Genomic DNA, 20003 nt, shown 5'->3' on the forward strand with positions numbered 1-20003 from the left:
TGTATCTCTTTTGGTAACTTTACAAAATATCATAGATCATCTACAACGAAAGTGTTACTTGGAAATTTAGTTTAGTCATGAGCAATTTTGTTTAATTATGTTTGATCATTGCTTACTTAAAGCATCTTCAACAATGCAAAACAGTAAAATGGAGATGGGATCTCCTTGTCTTCTCTAGAACAGTTGAAGAAGCTTTGTTGCCTTGCTATTAACTAAATTGATAATTTGGTTGAATGAAATATTATTGTAATTCAATTTCAAAATATAATATTAAAGCCACAATTGTTAAGCAGCTAGAGTAAATAACTCCATTCTAGAGTACTAAATGCCTTTTTGATATCAATTTTCATAGCTATGTTTCTTTCAAGGGGACAACTTCTCTATCCATCACAAAAAGTTGGATAGTGTACATTCCACCAATCACAAGATTCCATTTAATTTTAACATATTTCATTAATTATAAAATAGTACAATTAGTTATTGATTCCAAGACATTTTACATTGAAGGTAACTTTACCCAATTTTTTGACTTGGGTAGATAAGAATTCACCTTCTTCCAAAAGATTTCTTGTACTACGTCTCATATGAATCCTCTCAGATTCTCTAAGACTATTTTTGGAGCCAATTTAATAAGCTTATTATCGCTATGATTTTGGTGATAAACTTAAATTGAAAATGTGTCAATGTTATAGGTTTAAAATTTTCTATTGTGTCTGCTCCATGAATTTTTTTTCAAAATGATATCTACCATATAAGAACATCAATTGTTCTGGAAAACATACAAATGTCCTTCCTTCTAATTTTGCCACCTCCTCAAAATGGGGGCAATTTTGGTCCTAAATTTACTTTTTTTCAACTAATGATGTCATGTATTTCTATTTTAAATAGATAGTTACTGCATTATTTTTTTAATAATTAACTTGGAATTAATTGATGATGTCATTTTGGGTTGTTTGGTTACATACAAACTATGTAGCCTACTTTAATTTAAATTTCTCTTGCATAGAAATCATCACTCTCTCTCTCTTTCACGTGTTTCTTCTTCTTCTTTCAATACTGTCTGCTTTCTCTTTCTCTATCTTACCACCATCCTCTTATCTCTCATTCATTTCTCTTCCCTCTTCTCTCTATTCCTTCTCTTTCTCTTTATCGTCATTCTCTTTCCGTTTGTCTTCCTTCTCTAACGTTTGATTTTTGCCCTAATCCTAACCATTTTCGGTTTCAAATCTGTGACATTTGATAAACCCTAATCCACCCTTTTTTCGTTTACAAATATGTGATATTTGATTTGTGTGGGTGTGATTTTTGTTTTCAGGTGTGTTTCGATGGTTGAAAGCAAACATATGAGTGACGACCTTGGTTTCAGGTGTGTTCCAACGGTGGAAACGGGCTTGAGATGATGAATGTGGTGGTGGTGGTGGTCGAAATGGGATAGCAATAATATGATTGTAGTTGGTGGATTTCCGGCGACGAGTGGGGTGCGTATGTGTGGACCAACTTCTTTTGACTACTTGTGTAATATTAGATATGCTTACTGAGATTTCTCATTTAAACTTTTAGGTACTCTAGTAGATAAATGTGAAAAGCTTTATGGTGAAGTGAAATGGACGGGGAAATCATTGTTTGAAAGGTTTATAATTGGTTATTTGTTTAAATTTAGGGTTTTCAGTTTGTGATTAGGGTGTTTGTGTTCAATGTAATGATTTTGTGATAATCATAATACTAATATGTGAGTTTTGATGCAACAGTTATGTTAGCTTTCATAAGTTGTTTTTATGTTGTTAAACAGTCATGTTACATTTAGTGTTTAATAACATTTCAAATATGGTAGGTTGCGGCAGCAAAAGGGGAATGTGCGGTTTAGTTGGTTTGAAGTAGATTTTTCTGGTGATTTTTATGCAGGGCAGGTTGGGAAGTTGTTTTTGGCTTGACATATTTAGTCTTAGTGTTGTTATGTTTTGGTCTGATGAATTGATGCAGGTACAAGTTGAGATTTCTGGTGCATATCCATATCATAATCTTCATTAACATCTTTGAATCATGGTAATGCATGGAAATCTTCTCCTCTACAAATTTCATGTAGTTTATATGCAGTAAGTCTGTCACAGGTCCCTCAGAAACATTTCAATTGAGATGGAACAAAAGGACTGCTCTTTGAGGATGGAACAAAATGATGATAGTGAAAGAAGAAGGGAGAATTTTGTTACTCTTTAGAAAATGAAACTGCTACTGCTGAAAGGCTTATGACCTTGGCAGGAGTTTATAATTTTGGAAATATGTTTCCAAACTAGAGATACGGGAAACTCGACGATATTACTAAGAACATATCAAATTGAAAATAAAACAATATATTTGTTGTTGTCTTTTATGTAGGGCCATGACATTCATGTTGTTGTTCCCACAATATTAAAACAACATTTTGATAGTTCATTATTGGTTGGTGTCACGTGCACCATGGCAAAATTCCAAGTTGTGCCAAATGACTTTCTTTTCAAACCGACAAACCGCAAATTTATCTTGAAGTTCATTGGTGGGATTACCGTCACAGATCTCGCTAAACATGACATACCTGCTAAGAGTACTAACTTAACCCATCTTTTCAAAAAAGTGATCCGGCCAAGTGTACACCTCTTTGTATGATGTGTCGTCCACTGACATGTCGTAGTCGGAATAGGACACTCCAGTTTCAAATAAACTTATATAAAGTAGAGCGATCTTAGATACCTGATACAAATGACGAGGGTTGGCAGGTCTACAGGTGGACGACTGTGAAGTGAAAAAAAATGTCTCAGAAAATTCAAATCTCGTACAGTCGGCGTACACCCTGTCATACGCGCTTGCTATAAGATGGTCCATCTTAGATAAGGACATCCACTGTGAGCGGTAAGAGATGGAACAACTGCATCGTGAATTTTCAATACACTTTGGTTGCAAATATTATTTAACATTTTGAAATGTGTTGCAAATATATGTTGGGTATATTTCGGATTTATCTACCTTCCTATAAGTTTGTATAGAATCTTGTTTTACTGTAGTTTGCAAATTTTGTATATTGTAAATTGAATTTTTTTATTATTTGGTTTACAGAAAGGCGATGAGCAGGCATTATATTTATCCTTGGATCAACCCTGTGCTTTCAGAGGGAGGAGATATTCTAAAACATAAAAAGGTAGTTTTGGTATGCTCTACACGATAGCTTCATTATCCTTAATCTCCGATTTTTATCGCTTGCTCAAGGTGACTTCAGAGTTCAACTGCTACTATTGTTAGTCAACTGTAACACCAGAAAACCTACGAGTTTGTAACTTGCATTTCAATTAAAGTGTGCAACTGTTCCATATCCTATGATATCTGCGTAATCACATAATTGTGAGTTAGTATCATCTATGTTTCCTAAAATAAATGGATACTCGATTGCCAATATTTCTGTATAAATACATATTTTCTTAGAACTAGTGACATAAGTTTTCATAATTTGACTTTTATACACTGTAATGGACAACTCTATTTTTACAGAAATGAAGAGGATCCACATAATTGCCTTCAATTGCTGATGTATGATAGAGTCTGTTTTTATTACTATGATTTTTTTAAGATGACTATTGTTATTATTACACTAGTCTACAATACATTTTCTATAAAGTCTATCAAGCACTCAAGTAAGGGGAATTTGAAAGTTTTCCAATTCCTGGTTTTTAAGTGGTTATTAATCATGTGATGTTTACGTAAAGAGAGCTATTTTTAAAAAAAAAAATTTTTGCTTAATTAGTCCGTGTCCCTGTAAGTTAGGGTGTTTTTAATATTCGTCTCTGTATCTTTTTTTCTTGAAAACGATCCCTCAATGTTAAAAAAAAATTGGTTTTGGTCCCTAAAGTTAAAATTTGCAGAAAAATTCACAGAAACCTGTAAATTTTCCTGCAGATTTTAGTTTTAGGGACTAAATCCAAAAGAAATTCAATATATAAAGACTTTATCTAGGAAAAAAATATACAAGGACGAAAACTAAAAACACGCTAACTTTCAAGAACGAATTGACTATTTAAGCCTTTTTTTTCTATAACTATCATGAATTTTAAACTATCACAAATTTTAAACTCTTCAGATGAATGTAAAAAGTGTGCTCTTTTACATCTAGGAGGAAGTATGTGTTGATCAATGTAAACAACATTATATTCAATGCGCAAGGATTTTTCTGTTACGATGTAGAACAAATTCATCAATAAAAAGAAGGGACATATATAAATCAAGCCAAAGACGGCCAAAAACTTCCAAACAGGTAAAAAAAATCGATACTCTAACAGCTATGTAATGTAACTTAGACAGAGATGAAGGAAGAAAACCAAAATAAGTGTCAAAATATGATTGACTCTCTCCATTATCTCACTGCAACAAGAAACCTCAAATCTTTGAAAATGATTCTCCTTCTGAAACCTTGTGAGTGTTATTTACACTAGATAATCAGTTAACACTTAAAGGTTAATCGATTATTTATCCTACATAACCAATTATGTGATATACATAATTGATTAAGGGATATGCATAATCCTTTATTGCCATGATTTTTCCTTGTAAGTGCATCTTCATTCCATATTTCAAAATCAATCTTATTACCGTGAACTTCTCTATCCACGAACGTTTTCAAAAATGTGAGACTTCGTATTTATTTTTTCCGATGCATTTTGTAACAAAGTTGTACCACGTGATATGGCACTGTAATCTATGTCATAAATAAAGATTCAATAAAATTTATCTAATGATATTTTAAAAATTAAATTAAAAATATACTAATACTAAACAATTTATACATAATTATTTCTCTATTTTTTTTTAATTCAAATCTCTCTTCAAACTCTCAAACAAAAACGTAAAGTACAAGGTGATAATTTCACCCTCAACCTGTTATAGAAAACTGCAAAACATATAGGAAATCTTAATATGATCCCAAAACCAACACCATAATCAACACCAAAGACAGATGCACTCATCTCCAATTTCTCCTCTCCATATGATACATGGAAGGGTCTATTTCCTATGCTTCTGATAAAAAATGAACTTCTACAATGTTAAATTTAAAAAGTTAAAAAATGAACTTCTACAATGTTAAATTTAAAAAGTACAAAGGGTTCATCTGCAAATCTCCTGAGCTTAATCCAATAACTGATATAAAAAAGAAAGTTTCAATGTTTAAGCATTAAGTACTACTATGAACTTTCTAAAATAAAACACACGAATTCAAACAATGTCATGTATATACACAAACCAAAATAAAAAGAGTTGTCGCTCTCAAACTAAACCATACCAATAACTACTATGAAAAAACTAAGGCATTCATTTTGGAAAGAAAAAATTCCCAAGTGATTATATTTTTAACATAGGTCTGACCTCAACAAATGAAGCTCCAACAACCACAGAAATAAATAAATAAAAAATCAACATTTTAACATAAAAAAGCCACATATCTCCAAGTTTCTTTGCTCAGAGAAAAACCATTCCAGTAGGAGAATAATTCATGAAAGAAACAACCCCTGGATATAACCGCTGATCCCAAACCAACATGTTTTCAATAATGTGTAAAAAAAATAAAAACAATATGAACACAACATATATCTTGAACACAAAATTTCAACCAATTGAAGATTTTATAACTCAATATGAACTGGCACAAAATTTAATCTTCCGCCAAATACAGATGGAGCTCTTGTGCCAATAGTGATAGAGATTATATTCCTTTAAAGAGAAAAATACATATGAATATAGATTGTTGCAGTGCATCTATATTGTTGCAGAATATGGTGTACTTGATCATCTAGTTAACACTGCAAGTCGCACAATCAAACAATAACTAAAAAAATACATAAAAAAGCATTCATTATACATTCAACTGCAACTTTTAATGTTTTTGGAAACCCCTGCAACTTTTTACTATTCATTATACATTCATAAGCATTCTCATATATCAAACATATTGAAAATCACAAAAAACTAAAACTGTATTTGCTCACAAGTATAGCCAGCAGAACATGATGGTTCATTAGATGAAGCATTCACCCAATTATGAATTCTTGTGCTCAAAGTGAAATACAAAGATGAATCCTTATCTCTTAAAAAGATAACTACAAACAGACAACATATATAAGTAGCTCTCCTTTATAGTATATGCATATCATCCGAACAAACACACCCACATGTTGTAAAGAAATACCTGGTTGTGACACGAAGGCGCACTTATATAGTGGAGACGGTTATAACTAACTCCAGTTTGTCTGGCATGAAGTGCAAGTGACCGATAGTTGTAGATTAGGGGTTGTAGATCAGCGATCAAACTCGACTCGAGACTTCTATGAAGTAGGTTCTTAAGAAACCACAGTGCAGAAAAATAGATTCATAATTCACTACATATTACTATCAATCAAAATTAGCATAGAAGGATTCATGTCAGAAAGTTGATTTATTTGATATTCTCAGTTATTATTTTGAGAATTAAAAATCGCTGAAATTTGATTTATATGATAAGCAAACTGAAGAATGCTTATCAAACTGAAGAATGCACCCAATCACATTTTCAAAATCTTAGTGAATCACAACAACAACAACAATAAATATCTTTTTGAAAAAAATTTGAACTGTAATAAGCAAGCAATGTCAAGAAGAAACCAGGTCGAAGTAGTTCCGAGCAGATAAAGACCGTGTCTTCTAAGAAACTCTTTAACAAACCAAAACTATTGTGGTCTCTCACAACGATCTTCTCTACTTTCTCTTGCTCGGCATGTCTTGCGTCGCCTAAGTTAGTAACATTTGTCTATCTAAAAAGGTGGGTACCTTGCTGTTTCGGGCATTTTCATACGCCAATTATTAGTAAGTTAAACCAGCAGGAACAACATCAAACATGAGAATAATCCTCCAAACATAATCAGCTTCTGGCACAAGTGATGCTGCAGCATTCACCTTATAAGCCGGAGCATTATAAGCATGATCAAAAGCAATTGAAACCACAAGAGAAACAATTCCACCCGCCAAAATTTCGAACCCTTGCATAGCGAAAACCGAAGCAATAAAGGCGCCTCGAGTCTTTTTGTTAGCATACTCAGACATGATTGTAGCAGAAAGAGGGTAATCACCACCAATACCAAAACCAAGCTAGAATCTAAAGAAACAAAGAGTCGCAATTGTACCCTTCGCCGAGTGACCAAAAGATGGACCAGAACCAAGAGAAGAGAACACCATAAGAGCAAGAGTTAGACCATAAACTTTTTTTCTTCGCATTTTATCATCTCATATGTGCACTTTGAATTGTTATTATTGAAGACAGCATTTTTTTAAGGTTATCAATGTTTTATTTCTACAACACTGATATAATCGCAATAGTTGTGTTATGTATTTTTGTCACTCGTTTGATAATATATCAACACCATATTACTATAGTACAATAAAGCTCTTAAAATAATAACAACATTTTCAAAATCTCAGTGAATCACAATAAACAAAACCATGCAGAAATCACATAAACCAATAAAAGTTGAACGCTCGCAAAATAACTTGAAATAACAAATGCACTAAAACTGCGGAGTAGTTTAAATAATAACAGATTAAGGAATAAACTATTTATATACAAATAGAGATCTTCAGATTAAAATCTAGAAATAATGAGAATAAATATATGACACAACCAGCAGAATATTTATGTTTGAAACAATTGCTATCAAATTGCAGATTTTGAAGCTCAATATAGCCACAATTTACCGAATAAAGGATGGAGACTTTGCCAAATGTGCCAAAGAAAAGATTCATCAAAAACGAAAGTCTGTTCGTCCTACGAAATGAATTTTTTTCTAAATAATATTGCTTCATTAATCCTGGCAGGTCAGACAATCAAAAGAATACACAAATAGAAAAGTGACCAGTTCTGTCACAAAGGTATTGGTAAATCTTAGCAGCCACTTTAACAGCCAACTTTTAGGACCTATAACACGGATGATAAAAATCATAGAGAATTAAAATTGCACATTCTTAGAAACAATGACTGAATATTACTGCTCGAATTCCTTACAAAATATCTTATAGTCTGCAGAAAATGATGGTTCAAATAATAAATTATGGTGCCCGATGAAATCCTTAGGGAGGAAACTAATTCATATTCCTATATATCATAAACATCAAAAACAAACAGTAAAAGAGTACGAAAATACCTCTCTCTAGAAGTAGATCATCAAATCAAACAAGGCTTGATGCTACAAATAAATTAATTGCTTCAACACAGTAAGCCTGATCAAAACCAAGTGTCATAAACTCACATGTCCAATAATCCCACATGACATATTCGAAAAGAAACACCTCACTTTGTTTTTTAAAACTGTCGACAATCTACCAATATTTTTGGACTTGCCACGAACTATAAGCAGACTGGTAATTTGAGATTGAGTAATGTTTCGCCTTATTTGATTTAGAATATCAATACACAATCAAGAAATCCTTATAATTTCAACAAACCTAGAAGAAAAAATCCTCGCCTAGTCCTTAGAAGACTTAGGATTGGTCGTGTTTGGTAACTAGACTGCATTCACATAATGGCTTTTAGAGCTTTTCAAAAATTCAATTTTGAATCATATGACAAGCCAATGTCTAATGCTTTATGAAACACAAGTTCAAATAAAGTGGAATTATTTTAACCAAGAAAACAACATACCAGGTGTTTAAGAGTAGAGTTATTGGTAAGCTAAATGAAAACTGATATATTGAAGATGATAAAATAAGAATGAATTCCAAAATTGAAACCTACAAATAGAACTCGAAGAAATTACGTGGTAAATAATGACCCGTTTTATCCTAAGGGTTGTATCTCAACGTTGGAATTAAAGAATACAACACAGCCTCTGACATGATGGTTATGGAATGGACACAAACTTCAAGCCAAATAGTCTAAGCTTCCACCGAATACCGAAGGAGCTATTGGGCCTACATCATAAATCAGAAATAACAACAGACCCCAAGGAACAAATCGGCAAAACGTACCTAACCAAGTTGTCCAAATTAAATCCTTGAAAATATATACCCTGGCTAGCATAAATATGTATCCTTCTTTATTCTTTCACCAAAGATAATTTATACAAAACAGCAGAGACGCTTATCTCCAATTTCTCCACTATAGGCCAACTAAAAAGGTGGGAGTGTGATTAGAATTCAGAAAACTTTTGTGTACAACAAACTTACTCTGTCAGCAACAAATGTATTGAAAAATTAAACTCTGATAGATAGGTTGTAGAAAAAGAACAAAGAAAGAATATAGCATAATTCTCCAAACCAAGTTGCAGATTAGTATAACAGAGAGAGGACTGCAAGCTTTTCTGAATGCTGATTTATCTATTTGAAAATGTTCTCTGTTCTTGTGTGTCATATCAAAACAGATCAAGTCGTATCAAAACTTATCAAGACGTAACAAATGATTCATAGTAACCCAAATCCATTAGGAAAACACAATCAACATCAGAAAATGTATCAAGACAAAATCCATAAAAAAAATACGATCAGCAATCTAAGAAAACCCATCAAGACACAACGCAAATCCGTTGAGAAGTGCAGGCGACCGGTAGTTGTAGATCAGCGGTTAAGGTGGAAAGGAACCATGTTCTTGTACATTGTCCAAGAATGAAGATTCACTTGTACATAAGTACTTTGCACGCTCTTACTAGATTAGACTTAAGATTGGACAAATCTTACTGGACTTTTTAACAGCCCAAAATAAAATCCCAAATGAAATCAATAACATCACCAAATCATTAAAATATGAATATCATACTCCAAAATTAAGCCAAAACAATCAACCTCAAAAGATAAAGTATGTTTTTAGGAAACCACAGTGCAGAAAAATAGATTCACAATTCATAACATATTACTATCAATCAAAATTAACATAGAAGGATTCATTTCAGAAAGTTGATTTGTTTGATACTCTCGGTTATAATTTGGGGAATTAAAAATTGCAAAAAGTTCCGAATATGAATTCTTCAACTAGCTGAACATGGTCTGATAATATATCAACATCTCATTACTATAGTACAGGAAAGCTCCTGCAATAAACAGAAGAATACACCCAATCAACATGTTCACATAAACTAATAAAAACTGAACGCTTACAAAAGAACTTGAAATAACAAATGCACTATAGTAACAGTTTAAGGAATAAACTATTTATATACAAATAGAGATCTTCGGATTAAAATCTTCTAGAAATAATGAGAATAAATATATGACACACCCAACATAATATTTATGTTTGGAACAATAGCTTTGTAGATTTTGGAGCTCAATATAACCACAAATTACCAAATAAAGGATGGAGACTTTGCCAAATGTGCCAAAGAAAACATTAATCGAAAACAAAATCCTCAACCACGCTGTTCATCCTACAAAATGAAAAAATTTCTACAGAATCTTGCTTAATTAACCCTAGCAGGTCAGACAATCAAAAGATAACTGAAAAAGTGCACAGCAAAAATGACCAGTTTGTGGTAAATCTCACCAGCCGCTTTAACAGCCAACTTTTAAGACCTGTAACACCAATGATCAGGGTTTTAAAAAACGGTCCGCGAGTGCAATCAGTGTCGCGACCCCTGTACCGACCGAAATCGCAAAAAACAAAATTGCACATTCTTAGAAACAATGACTGAATTGTACTGCTGGAATTCCTTAAAAAATATCTTAGTCTGCACAACTTGATGGTTCCAATAATGAATTCTGGTCCCGATTAAATCCTTAAGGAGGAAACAAATTCCGATTCCTATATATCATAAATAACAGAAACAGACAGTAAAAGAGAAGAATACCTCTCTTTAGAAGTAGATCATCAAATCAAACACGCCCACAAATTGATGAAAAACGAAGAAGGTAGCGAGTAGAGATATTCAGGTAAGTTGACAGTAATTGTCATAGTCACCAACATTAAACAAACCAAGGCTTGATGCTACGAAGAAATTAATGGTTTCAACACAGTAAGCCTAATCAAAACACACATGTCCAATAACTCCCACTACAACTCTTCTAATATTCGAAAAGAAACACCTCACATTTTTGGACTAGCCACCAACTATAAGCAGACTGGTAATTTAAGATTGAGTAATCTTTCACTTTATTTTGATTCAGAATATCAATGCACAAACATCAACAAATCCTTATAATTTCGACAAACCTAGATGAAAACAGCGTTGCCTGGTCCTTGAGAAGACTTAGGGTTATCATGTTTTGTAACTAGACTGCACTCACATAATGGCTTTTACAACTTTTCAAAAATTCAATTTTGAATCATATGACAAGCCAATGTCCAATGTTTTATGAAACACAAGTTCAAATAAAGTGGAACAACTTTAGTCAAGAAAACAACATACCAGCTGCTTCAGAGTAGTTATTGGTAAGCCAAATGAAAATTGATATATTGAAGGTGATAAAATAAGAACGAATTCCAAAATTGAAACCCGCAAATAGAACCTGAAGAAATCATGTTGGTAAATAATGACCTGTTTTATCCTAAGGCTCAAAGGATGTCCTTGATCATCTCACCATAGCTTTCACAGTCCATATACTCCCTGTGACATCAACAAAGTATAGATCACCAAATAAAGAACATAATAACTGTGATAATATATGCCACAACCAATTGTAGATTGATGCTCCATGTGAAACAGAAAAAATTTGGGCTTCCCCACTTCGACAAATATCCATTTGGGAGAAAAGATTTGTCTTCTTATATATAACACAAATGACAATAATGTAGTAAAATAATTATAACAAAGGAAGTGGCAAACAAGAAGAAAAAAAGTGACCTAAACCAAGTTGTCAAGAATTCATTGGCTCAGCCAAAAAGTTATACTCTAGTCTAGAATCTCGTATGCTTCAATACCATGCTCCTGCTACAAAATACCAAAACTCCAACACTCCCAGAACAACCATAAAAAAAATACAGATATCAAAAAAGAAGCTTTGCATCCCAATGTTGGAAGAATAGTATGTTAACCTCAGTTTCCATAGGCCACAGCACACCACTTACATAGTTGTCTCTGTCTCTCCTATAACACTCATCAAAGAAATTCAAAATTGCCTAATATCATACAGACTGAAATGTAAATTATCCTTAGTAGAAATGTCCAAATTAAAGAATAAAACACAGACGCTGAAGAGATGATTGTTAATGGAAAGAAACTTTCGGCCAATTTGCAAGTACTTGTACCCAATATGAAATATGACAGTTTGAGCTTCCATCTAATACCGAAGGGGCTATTAGGCCTACATCATAAATCATAAAAAGAACCAAGAAAGAAAGAATATATCATAATTCTGCAAACCAAGTAGCAGATCAGTATCTCAGAGAGAGGCCCACAAACTTTTCCGAATGTCTTCAAAATTATGTAAACTTTTGCACTTTCTCAATACGAAAATCCAAATGTAGACCAAATGTTTGTGAGAGAAAAGTAGTATTGATGTTAAGAACCCTTAAGACTCAAGTATTCAACGTGTATCCTGCAACACCAGTGTAAACACAGCAAATCAAGGAAGATATGCTTTTAGAATCGATAAGGAAATATTGAAAATAAAAAAGAATTTAATAAAGATCAATCACAAACTCAGAACTCTTTTAAAACACTAAGCTCCATACTATGAAGAAGGTTATTAGTTGGACAACCACACTGCAGAAAAACAAATTCAGAAATCAATTGTATGCATTGCAATCAAAGGCCAGAAATAAAAATAATAAGAATGACCAATTGAAAAATTTTATTTAGCTATATGGAGTTATTTTCTATTCTTGTTGTTGTTTCCACCAAACTTCTCAGCATGTTGTTGTTTCCACCAAACTTCTCAACTTGTTGAGAAATGGATAAATCCTCTTAATTATTATATGAAGAGATAAATTCTCTTGATTGTGTCTTCGAAATTATGTAAACTTCTGCACTTTCTCAATACAAAAACCCAAAACATCCAATTGGAATTCATGAAGTAATAAATAAGATTAGACAAAAAATAATCAGCAGAGAAGAAATCAATTGAAAAAATCCGAGTACCAAAATAAACTGGCGGCTTGATACTATGCACTACACACTGCAAAAAACAGAGCCATGTTTCAATTCACGTGTTTGGCTATGAAAAAGCCAGAACTAAATCAAACCTCAGAAACAAGAAACCAGAAAGGTATCAGAATACAAAATATGAAGAATAACATGCTCACAGACTACCTTCCCTGTATCCTGCAACCCCAATGAATGTTGTTAATTTGACAAACTTCGTATAAAAAATTAAAAAACGTGTTCACTTCAAATGTCTTAACATCATAAGATTCATAACAAAGAAATAAATTCTCAGAAGTAGTTCTTGGTTTTTGTTATGTTGTATCAAGAATCACAAAACATAACTTAAAAAATGAAGAAAACTAGATCTGCAAAAGTCAGAAACCGGAAGAATTCAGTCAGAGTAGAGATCCACCAAATAAAAGGATAACAATGAAAATATATATGACATGGCCAATTACATATTGGTGTCCGAGTGAAAAGACAAATATTTGGGCATGGATCCTCTTCCAGTTCTCTAACTTTCCCTAACTTTCCCTAACTTTCTCTCTATCACTCTCTTGATTTACTTTTCTCTCACAATTTTTTTCCTCCAAAATTAATATGATCATCTCATTAATATCATACATATGTTCCCTAAATTACTATGTTCATCTCATTTATATCATACAAACATTGCCTGAACTCACTCTAACTTTCCCTCCTTAAATTAAGTTAGAGGATGTTCACCACAAATATTTAACTTCAGAGAAGATTTTAATTGTTAGTAAGATATATTACATACGCACCGCAAAACAACTATTCCAAAATAACATAAAAAGTGCCAAACACTGCAGAATAACAAAACAACTTAACTAAAAGTGGTTAGTGTCAAACACTGCAGAATTCCTTATTCGCAGGAGTGCGAAAGACTTAGAATCTTGTATACTTACTCCCATCCCTGATACAAAAATACAAACATAGTTGATGTTGTATCAAACTAAACAAAGACTAAGGTGTAAAAGCCTTGACATAGATGACCAAATTCTATTTGGAGTTGTTCTCCGTTCTTGTGTATATCGTATCAAAAGTAACAAATGATTCATGGTAACCCAAATCCATTAGGAAAATTATGAGAAAACGTATCAAGATGCAACACAAATTCGTTAAGAAAACACAATCAGCAATCTGAGAAAACCTATCAAGACGCAAGGCAAATCCAGTGAGAAAACACGATCAACAATCTGAGAAAGTGTATCAAGATGCAACACAAATGCATTGTAAAAAATAATTAAGAACAGATAATAGAAGAAATTTGATTTCTCTAATCCATTGCTTCAAGAATCCCAAATTGCTGCAAAACTGATAAACGAATATCCTGATTATTCAATGAAGAATTATGTATAAAAAAAAACCCTTGACAATTGATCCAATTTTTTTAGATATATACTGTTTGAAAATCAAATCAATAAGCAAAACCCTAACAATCTTCCTCTTAACAGCAGATCAAGGAAGATAACGCTAAGCTCCATGCCATTAAGAAGGCTATTAGTTGGACAACAACATTGCAGGAAAAAAAAGGGTTTTGTTGTATCAAGACATTCTTAGATATCCACCAAACTTCTCAGCTTGTTGAGAAACAGAAATTCATCTCTTAATTATTAAATGAAAAATTAAATCTAAGTTATAGAAACAATTCTAGCCCAACAATCTGTATGTTTGTGTATCAAGCCCAACAACCGAGAATTCTAGCCCAACAGTATGTATGTTTGTGTATCAAGCCCAACAACCAAGAATTCTAGCCCAACAATCTGTATGCTTGAGTATCAAGCCCAACAATCTGTATGCTTGTGTATCAAGCTCAACAACCAACCGAGAATTTGTGTATCAAGCTCAACAACCAACCGAGAATTCTAGCCCAACAATCTGTATGTTTGTGTATCAAGCCCAACAACCGAGAATTCTAGCCCAACAGTATTTATGTTTGTGTATCAAGCCCAACAACCGACCGAGAATTCTAGCCCAACAATCTGTATGTTTGTGCATCAAGCCCAACAACTAACCGAGAATTCTAGCACAACAATCTGTATGTTTGTGCATCAAACCCAACAACCAACCAAGAATTCTAGCCCAACCATCTGTATGTTTGTGCATCAAGCCCAACAACCAACCGAGAATTCTAGCCAACAATCTGTATGTTTGTGTATCAAGCCCAACAACCAACCGAGAATTCTAGCCCAACAATCTGTATGTTTGTATCAAGAAGAATTAAGAATTAATAGATAAACTGAACAACCGTGGTTTGTATGAAGAATTAAGAGATAAATCTAAGAGATGAGAAAACACGGCGCATCGCATTATAACTTCTCTTAAATCTAAGTTATAATTACTTCTCTTAATTATAGAAACAATTCTAGCCTAACAACCTATCAAGGCACATCACAACACAAATCCATTGAGAAAACACGCTCAGCGATCCGAGAAGGCGTATCAAGACCCAACGCAAATCCATTAAAAAAATTAAGAGTAGATAATTGAACATATTTGATTTCCTTCGGTTCTTAACCATTGCATCAAGAATCCCAAATTGCGGCAAAACAGATAAACAAATATCTTTGATTATACAATGAAGAATCATATCAAAAAAATTATTGATAATTGATCCAAAAGAATTAAAGCTTAGTTATAGAAACAATTCTAGCCCAAAAATCTGTAAGAGAATCAAGGGAAGTATGCTTGTGTGAACAAAAACAAGTAACTTTAGAATCAAGTAATCGCTGCAAAGTGGTTAAACTAATCTCTTAATTAGATACGAAGGTAATTCTAGCCACGCTGCAAAATGGATAAACAATAGATTATATTTAGAGATTGAACAAACGATTCATAGTAACCCAAATCCATTAAGAAAACACCATCAGCAATACGAGAAACATATCAATACTATGCAACGCAAATCCATCAAAAAATACAATCGGCAATTTAAGTAAACCTATCAAGACACAAAGAAAATCCATTGACAAAACACGATTAGCAATCTGAGAAAACCTATCAAGACGCGAGGCAAATTCATTGAGAAAACATGATCAGCAATCTGAGAAAAACGTATCAAGACACAAGGCAAAATCATTTGAGAAAACACAACCAGCAATCTCTAAAAGCTTATCAAGACGCAACGCTAATCCATTGAAAAAATAATTAAGAACAGATAATTGAACAAATTTGATTTCTCTACAGCCGTTCTCGGTTCTTATCCATTGCATCAAGAATCCCAAATTGCGGCAAAACAGATTAACGAATATCTTTGATTATCCAATGAATAATCATATAAAAAAAAACTTCACAATTGATCAAAAAAAATATCGATATCTACAAACCCAAAGAGCATATCAATAAGCGAAACCCTAACAATCTTCCTCTTAAGAGGAGATCAAGAAAAGCAATCACGAAACCAAAAAATAAATTTCATCAACCAAGAAGAACAAGCGAGAGAAAGGTATGACAAACTATTTTTGAAATTTTGGAATTAGGTAGAGGAGGTTTATATAGAAGGTAGATCAGAATTAACGGTTGTGATGTTATGGATTGAGGAAGTTTTAACGGTGAAGATGCAATTAAAATATAACTGTTACGCGTTTTTATTCTAAATAAGGCGGTGTAAAACGCTGTAAAAGATATAGATGGGTTTATAATTAAATATCATATCTTTTAAATTTGTATATTAAATATTATAATATAAATCATACTAAATTATAATTTTAAAAGTTCTTCCACCAAAATTTCTCACTAAAACTTTTAAATAATGATAAATTAATTAATTAAATAAAACTTAAATAATTAATTAATTAATTAAAAAATAAAAAGTAAATATTATTAATTTTAAAAATTAATTAAAAAGTAAATATTGATTTATTTATTTTAGGTAATTTCAATTCCTATCATGATTGAATTTTTTTTTATTTCTGACAACCTCCCCCACTAATAATATTATTAATTACACTGTCAGTGCATATAAATTAAACTCATTTAAAAAATATTCAAAAAATTGGACTCTAATTTATACATAAGACACGTATTGAAACGGCTTTGATTAATATGCATAAGGATTTTACTTATGTACCATGCATAAGTTTACATAAGCCATTTGATCATGTTTTTAATCCAGTATTGAGTATTGAATATTGAGTATTGAGGGGTGAGTATTGAGTAATAACAATTGATGTCTAGAATTTAATTCAATGATCCAGGGGTCCATAATAATCTATGCATGATGCATAGATTTTTATCTATGCACGGTAACTGCACCCTATTGAAACTACCTTCCACAACTAATTCAAAAAATAATAAAAACATAGTAAATTATTAATTAAATTTTTTTCAATAAAATTATTAAAATTGAAAAATTCAACAAAGTTAAAATCCTAATAAAACCTCTATTTACAATAGTGCTTAGTGGAAAGTTTAGAATCGTTAATCATCATATCCACAATCCCACTAAACCACACATCTTTTGATAACTATATATAGATCCACTAACCACACAATAACACTATTATGAAATGTCTTTGTTTGTAATTTACAATATAGTTTCTGTATAAAATTTCCGCTAACTATTCTTTTCTTTTTAGTGTGCTCTCAATGTTGTTACAAACTTAACTAAAAAGCTAAAGTTTCAACACTCACAACAACATCTCTTTCAAAAATAATGTGTAAAAGTTTGTCACAAGGATTTTTTTTTTTTTTAATTTTGACCTTCATCTTTATAATCCTATTTATAGAAATCAGACAATTTATTAAGTTTCAACGTTACATTAAACCTTCATATTCAACTTTTATTTCTTCATATTTCCATTTCTTCAAACTGATTGTATGTATATATCATTTGAATGGACTTTTTTTTATTGCATTTCTTTGTTATTTGTATAATGTCTATTGCGGTTAACAAAATACATATAGAGATTTTCAATTTTTTTAATTATTCTTATTCTATTCTTATTATATAATGTTATGTCTTTTTTATTTTGTCCTAATTTTATTGATGTTTGTTAATTTGTGATTTTTTTCTAGGTATACATTTTAAATCATCGCAAAAGGTATGTAGAGTGCCTTTATTCTTTGTTGTTTTAATTATTCTCACTTAGTTTTCAACATTCAATTAAATGAAGATATTATTCTTTGTGTAATACTAACTAATAAATTCTTATTCAAAATATCACTTAATCCTCTTCCTCCATAAAAATTAATAATAATAATTAAATAAATAAATAAATAACTACTCTCCACTTAAACAAAATACTCCTCTTAACCATTTAAACCCACGTTCAATTATTTTTTAGTTTAATAATAATAATAAAAATAATTAATAGCTCTATTACAAACAAACAAACAAAAAAACCAACTTCTTTCACTTGCATAACCCCACTAATTCAATTAAATTATAATTTATTAATTAAACTATATCTTTGTGGTCAAGGATTTAATTGTTTATTTATTTATAATTCTATAAGGTCTTTTTCAAAAAAAATCTCCAACTTCTATTTTTACGAATTTATTTATTATTTGATTAACAATTAATTAAAATAATAGATCACATTATTCACCTTTTCTCAATGTTCTTATTCAAATTTATTATTTTACTTTTTTTCTTTCCATTCACGAGTCTATATAGATCACTTCTTTCCCTTTTTTTTTTTAATTAAAATTGATTGAACTCCTAATCATTCACTTTTTCTCAATTTTCATATTCAATTTTATTATTTTTCTTTTTCGTATTCAATGAGAAATAAAGGAGTACAAATCTTACATTTTATCATATGAATAGACTTTGATCAAATAATTGTAGTCTAAAATTTTACTATATATTATGATCATAATTTCATCAATCCAATGGTTCTTTTAATTCAATTAAATTATTGCTATTTTTTATATTTGTTTTATCTATGAATTAACTTATAATAATTGATAAGTGCCAAAATGTACTTATTTTGTGTATGTAAATAGTGGCACTTATCGATACTTTTGTTAATACCATTTGAATAATTCCCCGTTTTGTGTATAAATACGTATACTTTGTGAATAATTGTATTTTCATATACTTTTATACCATTTGATAGTTTTTCCTTTGTTTTTATAGGTATTCATGCTTATTGGAGCCTTGAGGAATAAAGTGTCAAAGGCACGGCTTCGATTTCGCAGTTTTGGTGCAAGCCCGCTTAGCCACCATCAAGCGGACTTCCAAAGACTCAAAATAAGGATGATCAAAATCATCAATTTGGTCTCCATTCATTCATTATTATATAGAGCATTGAATAAACTTTCCAACGCTTCGAACCAGGCACAATTCGGAGTTACGGTTCTCAAGTTACGGCGAAAACAAAAATTTACTTTTGCTGTCAGCCGCTAAGCGGGATCCCGCCGCTAAGCGGACCTGCTGAGACAGCAACTCGTTAAAAGGGGCCAAAAACACAATTTTCAGGTTATGTTTTGGGGTAATTGTTCCCAAATCATCAAACCTTCATTCTTAGGGTAGATTAGCTTAGAAAACAACTTCGGAGGTTGCATACGGATGATCGGGGGTGGATTGAGCGTCGAACGGAGCTGACAAACCGGGAGATTTTCGGTTCATTTCTCTTCTTCTTTGTGTATTTCTCTTTGGTTGAGTTTTGTTTGTATATTTACTTGAATCTTATGTATATTTACCGATTATAATGTTATGTTTAACTTGCTTTACAAATCTGTGTTGATGTTATCCTGGATTTTTGTTCTATGCTGGGGATTTAGGTTGCTTTAGAGATAAACTTCTTGAATCTTTATCTAGGATGATAATCTGTTGGTTCTGAACTCTAGAGATAGATTTAGAGCTAGCATTCACCGTTTGTATCTGTTCGTAATGCTTTCGTGTTTGAGCGGCGCGCGAGAGATCGCCGACGCGAGAATACGGATGTTCTCACGACTTCGCGTTAGAGATAACCTTAG

The 20003-nt window shown here is 31.9% G+C and overlaps 1 pseudogene; it reads right to left on the minus strand.

Moving 5' to 3' along the window:
• Positions 1–1028: 1028 nt before the first annotated feature.
• LOC131645068 (probable inorganic phosphate transporter 1-5) lies at positions 1029–12249 on the minus strand (annotated as a pseudogene).
• Positions 12250–20003: the final 7754 nt, after the last annotated feature.

The sequence above is a fragment of the Vicia villosa genome, linkage group LG1, assembly GCF_029867415.1.
Source record: "Vicia villosa cultivar HV-30 ecotype Madison, WI linkage group LG1, Vvil1.0, whole genome shotgun sequence".
Lineage (NCBI taxonomy): Eukaryota > Viridiplantae > Streptophyta > Magnoliopsida > Fabales > Fabaceae > Vicia > Vicia villosa.